Source organism: Megalobrama amblycephala, linkage group LG19 (assembly GCF_018812025.1).
Source record: "Megalobrama amblycephala isolate DHTTF-2021 linkage group LG19, ASM1881202v1, whole genome shotgun sequence".
Classification (NCBI taxonomy): domain Eukaryota; kingdom Metazoa; phylum Chordata; class Actinopteri; order Cypriniformes; family Xenocyprididae; genus Megalobrama; species Megalobrama amblycephala.
This window is the reverse complement of record NC_063062.1, coordinates 20,615,887-20,634,258: the sequence shown is the minus strand read 5'-3', so window position 1 is coordinate 20,634,258 and position 18,372 is coordinate 20,615,887. Positions and strand designations below refer to the sequence as shown.

General features: G+C 45.5%; 1 protein-coding gene across 2 annotated transcripts in view; it reads left to right on the top strand.

Annotated features, from left to right (window-relative positions):
• shank3a (SH3 and multiple ankyrin repeat domains 3a) overlaps nucleotides 1–18,372 on the top strand; it is a 390,305-nt gene that overhangs the window by 187,152 nt on the left and 184,781 nt on the right. The window contains exon 1 of one of the 2 annotated variants that reach the window (XM_048169402.1): nucleotides 358–946. The exons of the other annotated variant lie outside the window; for it this stretch is intronic. The gene's annotated coding sequence lies outside the window, so the exon portion shown is untranslated. Of the gene's footprint in view, nucleotides 1–357; nucleotides 947–18,372 lie in introns of those variants that run through there. 2 annotated transcript variants of the gene reach the window in all.

Genomic DNA, 18,372 nt, shown 5'->3' with positions numbered 1-18,372 from the left:
TGAAAATGACCTGATGGGAAGGAAACCCATTCTGGTAATAGACCAGTAATCTCGAAATGGCCAAATGTCATCCAATTTGAGCACCTAGAATGTGTTTGCGAAAGTGCAGTTTGGTCATTTGGTCGAACCAAATTTCTTTTTTTGCTTCTCTTCTCTTCTCTTCTTCTGTTTCATACTGACTGTAAAATGCATCTCACACTTTCATATCAATCTCTAGCATGTAGACATCCTGGCCGATATATTGGTCTATCAGTACTGTTTCCAAGCAGTCTGAATACACAATCATTTAATCAACCAACCACAAGTCCCACCTCAGACATCACAGTGAGAGAGGGAGAGAAAAGCATACCACCCTGGTTTGCCTCCATCCAATCACATCAAGCAGGAGGCGGAGCTTAATGTAGTCACAGTCGTATCTGTTCTGGTCAATGAGCATGCTGCAGTCGGCTGCATAGTGTGTGCGTGTTGTCAGAATGTGGAGCTGTTTCATCACTGCTATCTATGGGACACACACTGTCAGCGTGAACGAATGAGTGTGAATGAGTAAGCGTGAGCTTTTTCCTTACTGGCTCAACCCCAAATCGTCTCCCCCTCCCTTCCTCAAAACTACCGCCACATCTCCCCCTATTCCTCCTTTTCTCCTCCCTCTCTCCCTCCCTTACCCTCCCCGTCTCTGCATCCAACAAAATCACCCCTTCATCACACGCCGGACGGTAGCGTGTGTGCGCGCATGTGAGAGAGAGTGTGAGCGGGCAGCACTCTGGCGAGACGTGAGTGTGTGGAGAGAGAGAGAGGACGAGGAGGAGAAGACAGGGCGATAGGTGAGAGGGCATGTGGCGGATGAGTGTGTGATGAGAGGAGATGGGGGGAGCGCTCGGACGGAGAGACGGCAGAGAGCGGAGGAACAGGAAGCCCCGCAAGGACGCCAAGAAGTCCAAAATCAACAGTAAGGTATCCCATTCTCTCTCTGACACTTCTCTACGTGTCTGTCTTGTACAAGAGCGTGTGTGTATGTGTGTTTGTTGCAGTGCATTCCATCAGACTGTGTATGTGGCTTTATAGCAGAGTAACTTCCTTTTGAATATGTCAGACAGATTGTTACAGGGACAGAACTGGCCACAGGCTCAATAATAAGGATTTTTTTTATGCTGTCATTGTTTATTTAATGGTAAGATTTCATTACAAAAAAGCTGTGCTGTAACTTGAGATAGGAGTAAATTCAAACACACAGTGTGAAATATAAATGCTGGTTCATAATTTTAAACCCATTTGAACTCATACTTGCAATTTTGACTTCTTAATATGTGCTAGTCTATGAGATAATGTTAACAAATCCAATTCAGTTTTGTAGTATACATCATTTAAATATATTTGCTGCTCCAACATTGGTACCAATTCACCATTTCTTATCAGACTGATTCAACAGATCTCAACTTTTGGTTCAATTTAGGGATACACAATATATTGGTACCATATTGCTTTTTGGCTGATACTAATTTTTGGTGTCAGTTGATTTTTGATATATAAATGTAATCTTTAGCACCGATGAATCAGCTGATAAAGGCGATTATTTTTGTTTAAAAACAGCCGATGATCAGGGCCGATTATATCCTGGGGGCAAAAAAATGTGTCAGACTGCAACTCACACAACTTACCGAAATGTCTCATTTCTCATGTAATCGCTCAACCAGTGTTCTTTTCATGGAAAAATGGAAAGATCCATTGAAAAACAGGTTGTGAACAGTGTCACTTAATGTTGCATTTACCTCAGGAAACTTGCCATGCCAAGTGTTTATGAAAACTACCTTGTGCAACTGAGTTACACCGAGTTCCCATTCAGTCGGTCACTTCGACGTACGTCGGATGACCGACGAATAGGAATCTCGCTAGAGAGGCCAATCTACTTCGAGTGTAACTAAACGAGCCAATGCACATTGGCATGCAATCATATGCATCAGCTGCTCGCCTCGCAGCGCGGGTATATAATGAGCAGCAGGTGCGTTGCATCTTCAGCTTTTCGCTTCGGAGCCGAACTACACATGGTAGTATCTACGAGCGAGTGTGAAAGGAACGAGCCAGCTCTCTCTACTGCTCTCTCGTCTGGTGCAGGTGGAACAGCACAGCAGCGGGGCCGATTCTCTCCTTTTGTTTATTTTCTTTTTTTGCCCACTGAGCAAAGAAAGCTGTGTGTCAGCTGTGAAAGCCGTTCTTACGGCTGGTACGGTGCGCTTTAAAGAGCGCTGAAAAGCTGTTTTCACGGCTGGTAAGAGCGGCATCTCCAAGGAGAGTGCACACGACAGGCTGCACATTTCCCTGTCTGTGCTGCAGCGGCTTTCCCCTGCGTGCTTCGGCACTTGAAAGAGCAGTTCCTGAAAGAGCTTACACGAGTAGTTCGCGTCTTTTTAAAGATGTCGTTCTACTTGTGTGTTTCTGGATGCGGTCGTTACCTGGCGCCTCGGGATGGTCACCAGCGCTGTATCACGTGCTTGGGCTTAAGGCACGCTGAGGCGGCGTTTGTGGACGAGTCATGCACCCATTGTGGGATGATGACCGTCGCGGAGTTGCGGTCGAGACTCCACTTCCTGCAAAGGGGTGGAGTCCCGGTCCCGGCGCCTCGTTCCAATCCTCCTCAGAGGGTTGCTTCGGGCGCTGGGACTGGTGACTTGAGGATCACGGTGAGCGCGCTTCCTTCGGGGAACCAACCCCCTAGGAACCCTCATCCCTCGTGCACTCCGCAGCCAGTAGAGCTGCCGGGGGAACGCGGTGGACCACCCCAGAGGTGTGTACCATCCGTATCCTTCGGAGCTCCCCATGACGACCAGATGTCGATCGCTGCATCGGAGGGTGAGCCTGATACTTTCGGGGATGACGATTCGGCGCAGCTGCCTCCTTCGGGAGTGACATCTGTGCCCGATTCAGACCCGGAAATGATGGCTATGCTTTCCCGGGCCGCCAACAGGGTCGGGCTCGTGTGGAATCCTCCACCGTGTCCCGAGCCCTCGCGGTTGGACGATTGGTTTCTCGGGGTGGCAAGGGCTGGTTCTCAGTCCCCCACCCCAGTGCCTTTCTTCCCGGAGGTGCATGAAGAACTCACTGGCACATGGACGGCACCTTTTACTGCCCGAAACCGTGTCGGTGGGTCCTCCTCCCTCACCACCCTTGATGGCGGAGCGGCGAAGGGTTATGCGCGCATACCCCCTGTGGAACGGGCCGTTGCTATGCAACTGTGCCCTAACTCCACCTGGCGGGGGGAGCCGTCTCTCCCTTCCCGGGCCTGTAAGCACTCGTCGGATCTTACCGGCAAGGCTTATCAGGCCTGTGGGGAAGCCGCTTCTGCCTTACACGCTATGGCGTTGTTGCAGGTCCATCAGGCCAAGGCACTGAAGGACCTACACGAGGGTGGTCATGATCCGCAAGTTCTACAAGAACTTCGTACCGCGACGGACCTCGCGCTTCGTGCGACGAAGGTTACGGCGCGGTCAGTGGGTCGTGCGATGTCCACCATGGTGGTCCAGGAACGCCATCTCTGGCTGTGTCTCGCGGACATGAGGGATACCGACAAGGTCAGGTTTCTTAATTCCCCCGTGTCCCAGACCGGCCTCTTCGGCGACGCGGTCGAGAACTTTGCCCAACAGTTCTCGGCTGTACAAAAGCAGTCTGAGGCCATTAGTCACATCCTGCCGAGGCGGTCAGCTGCTGCACCCCCACCGCCGGCGGCACCTCAGTCTGCCCGTCGCCGAGGGCGCCCCCCTGCGGCCGCCCCCGCTCCCACGCCGCAGCAGCAGCCTCCATCCAAGCGGCGTCGTGGAGCCGGTCGCGGGCGGGGTGCCCAGCCCGTCCCGCCACCCCCTAAAAAGAAGGGTGGCAAGGCCAAGTCCAAGCGGCCCTAGGACGGGCGACCCGGAGATGGATGGGACTGCTCTTCAGGAGGTGGTGACCGCACCGCTCCTTCCCCCGGAGGAGGGCCGGGTGGAGAATCTTTTGTTTCCCCTTTTTGTTCCGCCGCTGGCCCAACGACCAGCGGTACCCAAATTTTCAATAAAAGAGCAGTTTCCTCTATCTCCGGGTCCGAAGAGGGCTCGGAGGGCAGTGGGAGGGCAAGAACCTCACCACTCTCATCCACCTCTTCTGTCGCCAGCGGACAGCAGCGAGCAGCAGGCAGACAAAACCTCGACTGCTCCCTCTGTCCACCTGTGGAAGCAGGTAAGTGTTGCACAGCACACTGTGACCCCGCTTCGGGCCGCCTCATACAGAGAGCCCCCCGGGCCGCGTCCCTGCGTTCCACCTCGCTGCCCCGCGGCGGGTACGCCGGTGGTCCCCTTGGTGCCACTTGCTCGGTCTCTGGGAGCCTGGCTAGCGCTCCCCAGTCCGTCTCGCTGGCTCCTTCGGACCATCAGGCTCGGCTATGCGATTCAGTTCGCCCGGCGCCCCCCCAAGTTCAGGGGCATCCTCTTCACTACAGTGAAAGCTGCCGATGCCCCTGTCCTGCGTGCGGAGATCGCAGTCCTACTGGCGAAGGACGCGATCGAGCCGGTCCCTCCAGCCGATATGAGTTCAGGGTTCTACAGTCCCTACTTCATTGTACCCAAGAAAAGCGGCGGGTTACGACCGATCTTGGACCTGCGTCTTTTGAATCGGAGCCTCCACAAGCTACCGTTCAAAATGCTCACGCAGAAACGCATTTTCGAATGCATCCGTCCCCGAGATTGGTTTGCAGCGATCGACCTGAAGGACGCGTACTTCCATGTTTCGATTCTTCCGCGACACAGGCCATTCCTGAGGTTCGCGTTCGAAGGTCGAGCATACCAGTACAGGGTCCTACCCTTCGGGCTCGCCCTGTCTCCCCGCGTCTTCACGAAAGTCGTGGAGGGAGCCCTTGTTCCCATGAGAGAACAGGGTGTTCGCATCCTCAACTATCTAGACGACTGGCTTATCCTAGCACAGTCTCGGGATCAGTTGTGCGAACACAGGGACTTGGTGCTCAGTCACCTCAGCCAGTTGGGGCTTCAGGTCAACTGGGAAAAGAGCAAACTCGCCCCAGTGCAGAGGATCTCTTTTCTCGGTATGGAGTTGGATTCGGTCGAACAGATAGCACGCCTCACAGAGGAACGTGCTCGGTCGGTGTTGAACTGCCTGAATACTTTCAACGGCAGGACAGCGGTCCCACTGAAATTTTTTCAGAGGCTCCTGGGGCATATGGCGGCCGCAGCGGCTGTAACACCGCTCGGTCTGCTTCATATGAGACCGCTTCAGCACTGGCTTCACGGCCGAGTCCCGAGATGGGCGTGGCTACACGGCACGTTCCGGGTGCCAATCACTCAGGAGTGCCGCCAAGCCTTCAGCCCGTGGTCGGACCCTTTGTTTCTTCGGGCAGGAGTGCCCCTAGAACAAGTGTCCCGGCATGCTGTGGTATTCACAGATGCTTCGGCCACCGGCTGGGGTGCCACGTACAACGGGCATGCAGTGTCAGGGGTTTGGACGGGACCCCATCTGCATTGGCACATCAATTGCCTCGAGTTGCTGGCAGTACGCCTTGCTCTGAGCCGCCTCAAGGGGCCGTTACGGGGCAAGCATGTACTGGTCCGTACGGACAACACTGCGACCGTTGCGTACATCAACCGTCAAGGTGGTCTACGCTCCCGTCGCATGTCGCAACTCGCCCGCCATCTCCTCCTCTGGAGTCAGAAGCATCTGAGGTCGCTTCGCGCCATTCATGTTCCCGGTGTGCTCAACCGTGTGGCCGACGAGCTGTCACGAGCTGCGCTGCCAGGAGAGTGGCGACTCCACCCCCAGGTGGTTCAGCTGATCTGGAAAGAGTTCGGAGAGGCTCAGGTAGACCTGTATGCCTCTCTAGAGACCTCCCACTGCCAGTTGTTTTACTCTCTGACCGAGGGAACACTCGGGACAGACGCACTGGCACACAGCTGGCCCCGGGGCCTGCGCAAATATGCGTTTCCCCCAGTGAGCCTACTTGCACAGACACTGTGCAAAGTCAGGGAGGACGAGGAGCAGGTCTTGCTAGTTGCGCCCTACTGGCCCAACCGGACCTGGTTCCCAGAACTCTCTCTCCTCGCGACAGCCCCTCCCTGGCCCATCCCTCTGAGGAAGGACCTTCTTTCTCAGAGACGGGGCACTCTCTGGCACCCGCGTCCAGACCTCTGGAAACTCCATGTCTGGCCCCTGGACGGGACGCGGAGGTTCTAGGTGACTTACCCCCTGAGGTACTTAACACCATCACTTCGGCACGTGCACCGTCTACAAGACGTGCTTACGCCTCGAAGTGGAACCTGTTCGTCGAGTGGTGCTCTTCTCGCCGAGAAGACCCCCGAAGATGCTCGATCGGAGTCGTGCTTTCCTTCTTGCAGCAAGGGTTGGAGCGTAGGCTGTCCCCCTCCACCCTCAAAGTCCAGACTGCTGCTATCTCCGCTTACCACGACCACATAGATGGCAAATCTGTTGGTCAGCACGACCTGGTCATCAGGTTCCTTAGGGGGGCGAGACGGTTAAATCCTCCTCGACCTCCCTCCATACCCTCTTGGGACCTCGCTCTGGTGCTAAGAGCACTCCAGATTGCTCCCTTTGAGCCTTTGCAATCAGCAGACTTAAAGATTCTGTCTATGAAGACTTTGCTGCTGGTTGCATTGGCCTCCATCAAGAGGGTAGGGGACCTGCAGTCATTTTCGGTCGACGAATCGTGCCTGGAGTTCGGGCCGGGCGACAGCCACGTGGTACTGAGACCCCGGCCTGGCTACGTGCCCAAGGTTCCCACCACTCCCTTCAGGGACCAGGTGGTGAGCCTGCAAGCGCTGCCCTCGGAGGAGGCAGACCCAGCCCTGGCTTTGCTCTGTCCAGTCCGCGCTTTGCGACGGTACATAGACAGAACTCGAAGCTTCAGGACCTCAGACCAGCTCTTTGTCTGTTACGGAGGCCAGCAGAAGGGAAAGGCTGTCTCCAAGCAGAGGATGGCCCACTGGATAGTGGATGCCATCGCCCTGGCTTATCAAGCTCAGGGCGTGCCCTGCCCGCTCAGGTTGCATGCTCACTCCACGAGAGGTGTAGCATCCTCCTGGGCGCTGGCTCGTGGCGCCTCGCTGACAGACATTTGTAGAGCTGCGGGCTGGGCGACACCTAACACGTTCGCTAGGTACTATAGCCTTCGTGTGGAGCCGGTCTCCTCCCGTGTTCTCGCCTCAGGTCAGAGGCACGGAGAGGCCCCGGCTTAGTGTCCGCTTGCTGCGCGACATGCGCTTCTTTTCTCCAGAGAGTCCCTACAAGGCAGACCCTGTCGAGTCCTCCGACATCCCTTCGGCAGCCGACGTGGCGGAGCGTCGGTCGCCAGGCCTTACTCCGTTGAATCCTTGAGAACCGGATTTAGGCTGGGTTCCATATGTGTGACCCTACGGGGATCCCATATGCGGCTTTCCACGGTTGCTCCTAATCGAAGCCCGTGTCTTTCCCTCTGGGAGAACCCACCAAGTTGGAGTCACCCCAGTTCTTCCATATGTTGTACAACCTACAAGGTTAGTCCATATGTACTTATCCATATAACTCCTTCGGGGAAGGATATGGCTTCCGCAGCGTTCCTTATCTGACGTAAGGTTACGCTCCCAGTGGTATCTATAGTCTCACTGAGTGGGTTTTGGGAACAACAGTGATCAACCCTCTCTGTGTGAGCCCGGTCCCACCGTCCTTAGGCAAGGGGGTTCAGGTGGCTCACAACAGAGCACTGGAAGAGGGCACCTCCTGTGGCGCTTTGGTAGGGATTCCTATTCGTCGGTCATCCGACGTACGTCGAAGTGACCGACTGAATGGGAACGTCTCGGTTACAAAGGTAACCCTCGTTCCCTGAAGGAGGGAACGGAGACGTACGTCCCGTCGCCACAGGCGCTGTCCTGCTGATGCTGCCACCTGCTGGGTTCGGCTCCTCAGCGAAAACCTGAAGATGCAACGCACCTGCTGCTCATTATATACCCGCGCTGCGAGGCGAGCAGCTGATGCATATGATTGCATGCCAATGTGCATTGGCTCGTTTAGTTACACTCGAAGTAGATTGGCCTCTCTAGCGAGATTCCTATTCGTCGGTCATCCGACGTACGTCTCCGTTCCCTCCTTCAGGGAACGAGGGTTACCTTTGTAACCGAGACGTTATACAAACATTTCATTTTATATTTGAGTGTAATTATTATATCCGAAAATAAATAGCAGTTGAATATAATAGCTATGTTGTTCATTTTAACGTCTAATATTACAGTGATGTACCAAGACAAAAACAAACTATCTGTATCGGCAGATACCATTCAGATTAATCAGTTATTGGTATCAGCAGAGAAATTTTGTATCTGTGCATCTCTAATAATTAGTTCTATCATGACAACTCTCGGAAGATTGTTAGCATGGTAATGGATATGACAATGTTAATGTATTTGGTCATTAACATTATTTCGGAATAGATCTGCTACACTGCTGCTGAATTGCTGCTGCTGTAGATTATTGCTGTTGTTGTAGATTATTGCTGCTGCTGACAAAGTACAGGAACTTGATGTTGCCAATACATATGCCGATATGCTGCTGCAAGTAAGACATAGTGCTGCTGCACAAATATCATATCAATAACCCACAGCAGATCTATACAGGTGGAGCTGGGGAAGGTGGAGGGTTTTAGAGGAATTATGAAGCGCACGGCAAACTGCTATAGTGAATGTAACCAGCTGTTTAAATGTGTGAGCAGCAAGCTCATTGGCTGCAGATGTGACATGGACCAATCAGCTTGTACCAGTAGTTAATGCTGTAATTATCATCAGCTTGTGTTAAGACCCATCAGCTTGCGCCATCTAGAATTTCATGTCAGAACTATGTATTTATCGGCCATAACAGGAAAATAAACATCAGCTTGCTATCATTATTACTTTTCATCAGTGTTTTATTATTATCACTAACTATCAGTAGTATTTATATACTATTATAATATTTATTATTATTATTATTTTGATTTTGCTTTAATTTTTATATTTTCAGTTTTTATATTTTACTGTTAGTAATATGTTTTTGTCATTCTTATTTTGAGTTATATTAGTTTTTAAATATTTATTTTTTAGCTTTCTTATTTCATTTATTTTTTATTTACTTCAGTTTTACTTTTAATTTTAGTGCTTCAACTTAAACTTATGAATTTCAGTTGCCAGTAATTTCAGCTTTATTTCAATTAATTCAAACCATTTTATTGTTTTAGTTTTAGTTAACAATAACAACACTGCAGCATATTGGCCAGACTTTATATGATTTATTGATATCGGTGCATCCCTTTTACAAATACATTTTACACAAATCCAAATGTTTGCATGATGCAAAAACCTTGGTGTATATGATCAATGAACACAGTGCGTAGAAAGTATAGGGTATAGAATATAGGACCATTTTTGTCAACTGGCTTTAAAATTACACTGGTTGTGTCCTTACTGTTTAGCCTTAGGCTGATTGGAGACAAAGACCATCCATGTTTTTCTTCAGCTGAAGTTCCAGCAATCTACACACACACAGTTGCACATTCAAGCTCCACTGCTGTTCTGACATTCTACGCTACACTGAACACATACTGATAAAAGTGTGTGAGTGTTTAAGGTGTGAACAAGAACAATTCAAGCATTGATGTTTACCGCATAAGGCATTTTTAGTGTATTCCCCCATTTTCTGCTGTTTTCACTCTTTCTTGCTCTTTTGAATGCAGTGCCCGGATTGTGGTACCTGTGTGTGGATTTGACAGCGTGTTGATCCGCGGTCTTGACGGAGATGACACTGGCTGTGATGCGTAATCTCTTGATCCTGTGAAGTGACTGATGGGAGATTTAACGAGGGCTCGGAGTGGCAGCCGTTTGCTCGACGACACGATCAGACAGAATGTGGAGGTGTAGTCAGTCATAGGGATGACATGTTTGGGAAAACAGTACTGGAATATCTGGGAGACTTTGGGAGGCTCTTTGGGGGACTCTGTACTTTAGAGACTCATGAGATCACTTGAGGTGAATGTGGGCTTCTTCCTACTCTTGTTATACAGTTGATTCCATACCTGTTATGCAACATATATAACATGTAATGTTATAGATGTTATCCATTATTTGTTTGGCAACAGTTCTTCTAACCCTATTTGATGGAGGGTGTAGCTTTTCATTGATTAAACAACCATGTAGGAAGATGCATCATGGACATATTCCAGGATGACAGTGTCAAGATTCATCAGGCTCAAAGTATGAAAGAATGGTTGGGTAGTATGAAGTATGAAGAATCATTTTCACACATGAATTGGCACCTCAGTCCAGACCTCAATTTCAGTGAAAGTCTTCGGGATGTGCTGGAGTAGACTTTACAGAGTGCTTGACTCTTGCATTGTCAATACAAGATCTTGACCAAAAATTGATGCACCTCTCGATGGAAATAACATCACAACATTTATTTACATCAAGAGGTGCATAGATTTACAGTCATATGCTAGAAATATAATAATCACTGCAATAATGATCCAATCATACACACACACACACTGTAAAATATGCTGATCTGATTTGGTGCTCAAGAAACGTTTTTACGTTTTTTAACGTTATTATTGAAAACAGTTGTGCTGCTTAATATTTTTTGTGGAAACTATAAAACAGTTTTTTTTTTGTTTGTTTGTTTGTTTGTTTTTTTGATTTATTAAAAGTTTCAGATAGAAATCTTTTGTAGCATTATAAAGTTGTCTTTGATCAATTTAATGCACCATTTCAGTATTAATATATTTTTTAAAAATTGTAATGACCCCAAACTTTTGACACAATGGCAGTTTATAAAGATTTCAAGAACTAAAGTCACTGACAACTACCAAGCAATAGTTTAGCTGGCATTGCAAGCTCTAGAGGAGACATATGTGAGACTACTAGGGAGTTTAATTTGAGAAGCAGTTGATTTTGGCAAAAGTCTCAATATGTGCTCATATTAATCTCATTGCTGTCATAGAAAAACTACTGAGATCTAATTTTTATAATACACCACTTTTTCCAAGCTGTAGAGTTATAAGTTCCTGAATATATGCATGTCTTAGTGTGTTAACAAGCACAGTATATCTACTCTACATGAGAGCAAGAGCAATGAGAACTAACAGAGCATGAACTAGTTTGCTCCATATCTGCCAACTGCGACCTCATCCAGTGATGTTCTATACATTCTACTTTGATGCACCATAGTTTTCCTGACAGGTTTTGATCACTGACTAAATTTGCTTTGAGTTTTTAATTGTTTTCCTGTGGTTTTATGGTAGTGTAATCATGTGGTGGTCAAAGAATTGAGCCCTTGAGCAAGACACTTACACTCAGGTTACACCAGGAGAACTGACCCTGTTATACACCAGCTTTAATGAAATCATCTGCTAAATGGCTTCTTAATTATTTAAGGGAGGTTTTTGAAATGAATATCAGGTGTTCAAGAGAGGGCACATATTAATGTTATACATTAGAGGTTATATACTGGTGAATTTTCTGATGAATTGTTTTGGAATGCTTTTTCAGTACCATGCATGTGAGATTGAAGAGAGATCATAAAGCTGTGAATAGTGTCCCGTCCACTGAACTGTCCCGGGACTCTTTTATCGGCCCTGCCCTGAGGCTGACCATTACACGACCTAATTAAACCACAGAAAGATCCAGTACAGCCACAGAGTACTTACACATCAGCTGCTCATAACTCACACACACACACACACACACATGGCTTTATTTCATCAGGAGTAGTTTAGAATCATTCATACACTGTTGCACACTGATATATGCACAACAGTTAGTCTATAAAGCATCCATCCATCTTTATACAACCTCAAACAAATTAAGAGACATTCAGGATACATCAAACAGTTTAAGGGAAAATACTTCATTCATTAATTAACAAGGATGAATATGAGCAGTGCTAAACATTCAGTGCACATAATAGCAGGTTCTATTGCTGCTGTTATAAAGTGCCATTTTAAAGTTAATCACACTGTTTTGCTTATGTGCCAGTAATTACCCTATCCATCCATCCATCCATCCATCCATCCATCCATCCATCCATCCATCCATCCATCCATCCATCCATCCATCCATCCATCCATCCATCCAATTGCTTTATAGACTATATTGCCAATAGTTTTGGGATATCTGCCTTTACATGCACATCAACTTTAAAGTCATCCCATTCTTAATCCATAGGGTTTAATATGGAGTTGGCCCACCCTTTGCAGCTATAACTGCTTCAACTCTTCTGGGAAGACTTTCCACAAGGTTTAGGAATGTGTTTATGGGAATTTTTGACCATTCTTCTGGAAGCTCATTTGTGAGGTCAGGCAGTGATGTTGGCGAGAAGGCCTGGCTTGCAGTCTCTGCTCTAATTCATCCCAAAGGTGTTCTATCGGGTTGAGGTCAGGACTCTGTGCAGGCCAGTCAAGTTTCTCCACACCAAACTCGCTCATTCATGTCTTTATGGACCTTGCTTTGTGCACTGGTGCGCAGTCATGTTGGAACAGGAAAGGGCCATCCCCAAACTGTTCCCACAAAATTGGGAGCATGAAATTGTCCAAAATGTCTTGGTATGCTGAAGCATTAAGAGTTCCTTTCACTGGAACTAAGGGGTCAAGCCCAACCCTTGAAAAACAACCCCACACCAAAATCCCCCCTCCACCAAACTTTACACTTGACACAATGCAGTCAGGCAAGTACCATTCTCCTGGCAACTGCCAAACCCAGACTTATCCATCGGATTGCCAGACAGAGAAGCGTGATTCGTCACTCCAGAGAACACGTCTCCACTGCTCTAGAGTTCAGTGGCGGCGTGCTTTACACCACTGCATCCAATGCTTTGCATTGCACTTGGTGATGTAAGGCTTGGATGCAGATGCTCGGCCATGGAAACCCATTCTATGAAGCTCTCTACGCACTGTTCTTGAGCTAATCTGAAGGCCACACAAAGTTTGGAGGTCTGTAGCTATTGACTCTGCAGAAAGTTGGCGACTTTTGAGCACTGTGCACCTCAGCATGCGCTTACCCTGCTCTGTGATTTTACGTGGCCTACCACTTCGTGGCTGAGTTTCTGTTGTTCCCAATTGCTTCCACTTTATGATACCACTAACAGTGGACCGTGGAATATTTAGTAGTGAGGAAATTTCACGAATGGACTTATTGCACAGGTGGCAACCTATCACGGTATCACGCTTGAATTCATGGAGCTCCTGAGAGTGACCCATTCTTTCACAAATGTTTGTCTGCATGCCTAGGTGCTTGATTTTATACACCTCTGGCCATGGAAGTGATTAGAACACCTGAATTCAATGATTTGGAGGGGTGTCCCAGTACTTTTGGCCATATAGTTTAGCTCTGTCTGTCGTATATCCACATTATGTTCATTACAGTCTCATGCTGAGAGTAATTTTCATAGATGCTATTTTTAAGATCACCAAAGTCTTCATAATGATGATTGTGTAACTAAAAGTCCAGTGTCCTCAGACTGCTCATATGTCTGTCCATTTTGTGAAACAGATGGATATGACCCAGTTGGCATGACATATATTCCACTTTATCTTTCTGTTTACTTTACCTCGAGACTCTTTTGATGCACCATGCAAATGTAATGTTCAAATAGCTGGAATCATTATCTAATATTAATATGAATTTAAAACAACAGCAGGCAGGGGGTATATGATAGTCCTTGATGCATTCTTAAAGAGAGTGCATACTGCTTTTATACTGCTTTTTCAAGGCTGCTTTTATATCTTTAGCCACAAATACATCATATGCACACATTTTCTGCCTATCTCTCTCTCTCAGATGGCAAGAATTGATGTGTAAGACTCACTACTGTAAATTAAGGTCATGTAGGCTGTGTTGAGAGTAACTGGGGAATACAGCAGTTATTTATGCATTAGCAACTTGTTCACCATGTTGTTTTGGCCTGTGTTTCACAAAATGTTATCATAGGCCATCAGAAGACTTTGAATATAGTGTACGAATGGTCTAGTTTTATGATACTTTTATTGTCTTTTTTCAAGTTTGAAAGCTTCAGTCTCTGTTGTAATTTCATGGAAAACAGTGATCAGTACCGTGTTCAGAATTTCGCCTTTTGTATTTCACAGAAGAAAGTCATTCATAGAGGTTTGGAACAACATGAGGGTGAGTAAATGATGACAGAATATTCATTTTCAGTTGAACTATCCCTTTGAACATCAGCCCTGTAGTCGCTTATTGAATTGACTCAAACCAGTATATAAGAGCACCATCTTTCTTTCTCACTACACCAGTCACAGGTTAATGGGCCAGTTGTTCATCCAGAAACTGCACCTATGAGAGCTTAAACTACTCTTCTTCTCAACTATGGACAGAGAGACAGATTATGTGGAGTCTGAGAGAGAGACTGTAAGTTTGTCACCATTTTTTGTTACCAAGAGGACTCGCTCCTGAAGTCCCATTAAGACAAATGGGTCTCTCAAGAAGCCGTCTGTCAGGCGTGAAGTGAGACGCTCTGCTGGAAAACGGAGCAATAACTCAACACTAACTCACTGTGGGATGGGGAACTGACAACTCACCACCGGCCTGCCAATTTCTCGTTCAGAATTACGGACATCACATATGTCATTTACATGTCACATTAACACTAGTGTGCCTCCGGCCGGTTTCGTTATGTGTGCCGTTAGTCCAAATGTTTTGTGCAGATTTGTGGTGTATTGTTATGGAATATGCCGGCAGTGATGGGTGCTTTATGAGTATTGATGGGAATGTTATGCTAATGTTTTACAAATAGCAGTGGGTTACAGTATGTTAAAGGCAATGTTAAAATGTGCTGTTTCTGTATTGTTGGATGTGTTATGAATTCTGCAGGCTATATTAAGGGATATGGGGCATTAGGGGCTGTTTTAAGAGTATTCACATTCATTAAGCAGACGCTTTTATCCAAACTACATATTCTTAGTGTATTTTCTGAGTAATGTGGTGAATAATATGATCAGGTGTATTATGGATACTGATATTAATGGATGATAATGTTAACTCCGTTATGTTACACGTTGATGATACATTTAACGTCACATTATCTGTATCATGAGTAAAATGAGTTTATAGCAGGAAATGTGTAGAATATCGTGGATAGTGGTGGACATAATATATTGATGTAAATTATGGGAAGCAAATGGGGGTTCTATTGGATATATTATGTGGCACGAGTCATTATAGATTTATGAGTATGCTGTGGGAAGTCATTTTTTGGATGTATTATCTTAATAACACATCCATATGTATGTATAATGAATGTGCCTTTGTGGTTCATTGCAAGTAATGATAGATATAATATGGGGAAAGTTTTGAGAATATTATGGATAGTGTTGAATATAAATAGTGGAATATTATGGGAGGTTTGAGTATGTAAGGATATTATATATTAATACTTTTGTCCATATTATCAAAGTATTTTCTGAATGATTAGATGCATTTTTCATGCCCATAAATAAAATAATTGCATTTGTGTCTAATATAATGGACAATGCTGGGTACACTACTTCTCAAAATGTTGGGGTCGGCAAGATTTTTAAATGTTTTTTAAAGAAGTCATTCATGCTCACCAAGTCTACATTTATTTGATTAAAACATACAATAAATCAGCAATATTGTGAAATATTATTGTGATTTAAAATAATTTTCTATTCAATTTTATTATATATTTCTGCTTAATGTTTCTGAATGTTGTATCCCTGCTGAAAAACTAATTTCTTTAAAAAAAAGAAATCATACTGACCCCCAATGTTTGTACAGTAGAGTGGTGTATTTGGGCATGGTGAAATATATAATGGGAAACATAGGAAATAAGATGGACAATGTTCAATATATATCGGTAGGGTGAAGTACAGTCTATATTATGGGAGGCGTAAGGAATGTTATGGACTGTGTTGGGTATATATTGGGTAAGATGATGTATGTTAGTGAAGGGAGTTTTATGGGATGTGTTGGATATATTTTGAGCAAAGGCGGATGTATTGTGGGAGTGTGTGGAGTATTTCGGGCTGTGCCATGCTCCGCTGGTCAGGGCTGTCAGAGGCACATGGATGGCAATGCTGACTCAAGCTTTTCTCTTTCTCTTGGTCTGTCCATGATCTGATGATGGAAGGCATTCCTCACGTTCCTTTACACACAGACACACACAGACACACACACACTCACACAATATTCATGTGTTTGTGTATATTGAATGCTAAAGTCAGCAGTATGTGGACTGGAGTGACTACGCTCAGCTTTATGACTGCGGTGAATAGCTTCATATTTATAAATCACATCAATGCCACGGCTGAGAGTATAAACAGACCCTGTTTACACAGTCCTGCTTTCATTGCCGTAACACCCCGTAAACCTGTGGAACCACAGTCATCACACACCTGTTTATCACCTCACCTTTAACTCTGACAGTTTAACAAACACAAGAGCCAGTAATTAGAGCCATACATAACTATAAATTACCAAGTCCTTGGTTGAGTTTTGTTGCCTTTTTGAAATCACATGATCAAGTCACCTTTATTTGTATAGTGCTTTAAAGAATACAGATTGTTTCAAAACAACTTTACAGTGACAATAGAATCAAGTATGCAAACTCAGCTGTAAAGCAGCTCTAAAAAGACAATAGAGTCATAATTCAGCTGAAGTCAGTTCAATGTTGATTCGGTTCAGATCAATAACTGTGTAAAGTTCACAGTAATTATGAAATGAGTTCAATTAAGCTATAAGCAGCTCTACAGAAGACAATAGTATCATTATTCAGCTTTAGTCAGTTCAGTGTTAATTCAATTAAGTTCAAAATTCGTCAGTTATGAAACAAGGTCGGATCAACCATAAAGCAGCTCTGCAGAAAACAGTGTCATCATCCAGCTCGATTCAGTTTAAGTTTTGTTCTGATCTGATAGTGCCAAGTCAAATCAATAATATTACTGAATGTTAAGTGCACCATGCTCAGTTGGGGGACAAGTTCTCCTCTGGCTAGTTGTGAATGAAAAAGCACAGGTTGTATTATGGGTAATGTAGTCATGATATAGTACACAACTTTGAATTATGATAGGTTACGCATTCTTGTTGCTTAAACAGTAGAGCAGGCTGCTAGCAATATCAATGACATGGGTTTGATTCCCAGAGAATGCACTTGCATACGTCACTTTTCTTTTGAATAAAAGTGTCTACAAAATGCATAAATATGAATGTAAATAGGTGGTATATACACTGTACCTATAAAACAACAACAATGCCTACATAAAGAACCTTTAACAACTATAGAACCTTTACGTTCCACAAAAGGTTCTTTAAGGCCAATTCACACCGCACTGACAACAGCCAACAAACGCCAACAAACTCGTCTGTTGGAGTTTGTTGGATCGGTGTGATACCCCTGTTGGTGTCTGTTGGCGTTTGTTGCCGTTGGTCGGAGTCGGTTTTCACCCGACTGAACATGTTTAATCTGCGTTTGTCGGGTCGTGGAATGTCTGCGCGGTGTGAACAGTTTTCCAACAGACGGCAACCAACTCTGACGTAATCTGACCTGTTCACGAACCGTTGCCATGACGATGAGGGAAGTCCCCTGCAAAGACAGCTATTTGATCGCGCCCGCGCCTCACGCACACACAACAAAGCACTGGAAACGTGACATCGCAGCTTGTTCGTTATAAAAAATAAAATACAGTTATATATATATATATATATATATATATATATATATATATATATATATATATATACACACAAAAGGTACAATAGTCCATAGTGCAATATCCGTGCCATTCAGCAAGAGCAGCTGCTCCACTTCACCGAAAGAGAGAGGTAACGTTATAACCACCATGAGAGCAATGCAGGTTTACCTTCAGTTTCGTTTTTTAATAATTCGTTTTGACTTGTTTAGCTACATGGTTGTATATGCTTATGGGTCTCGTTAATAAAAAGGGTCGCGCTAAAAAAAAGTTTAAAAACCGGTATACCAACTGCAGTGCAATAGGTTACGATCAGATCGATGGCTACAGCGCTTCGGATTTCAGGTTAGTATTTTTGTTTTGCCTCAATACTTTAATACAATGAAAATATATATGATACTATATTATTAATATAGTAAACTAACCTGACATATTGTTAATATTTTCCCAGTCAGACGTCACTCGTTGGTCGGTGTTTGTTAGGGCGGTGTGAACATGACAGTTTTTTCTCATAGAATTCTAAATCCAACGGCCAACTTGTTCGTTGGCGTTTGTTGGTGTTTGTTGGTGTGGTGTGAATTGGCCTTTATAGAGGTGAAAAGTTCTTTAGGTTTTTAAAAAATGTTCATTATACTAAGGCCCCGTTTACACTGGTGCGTTTTTTTTTT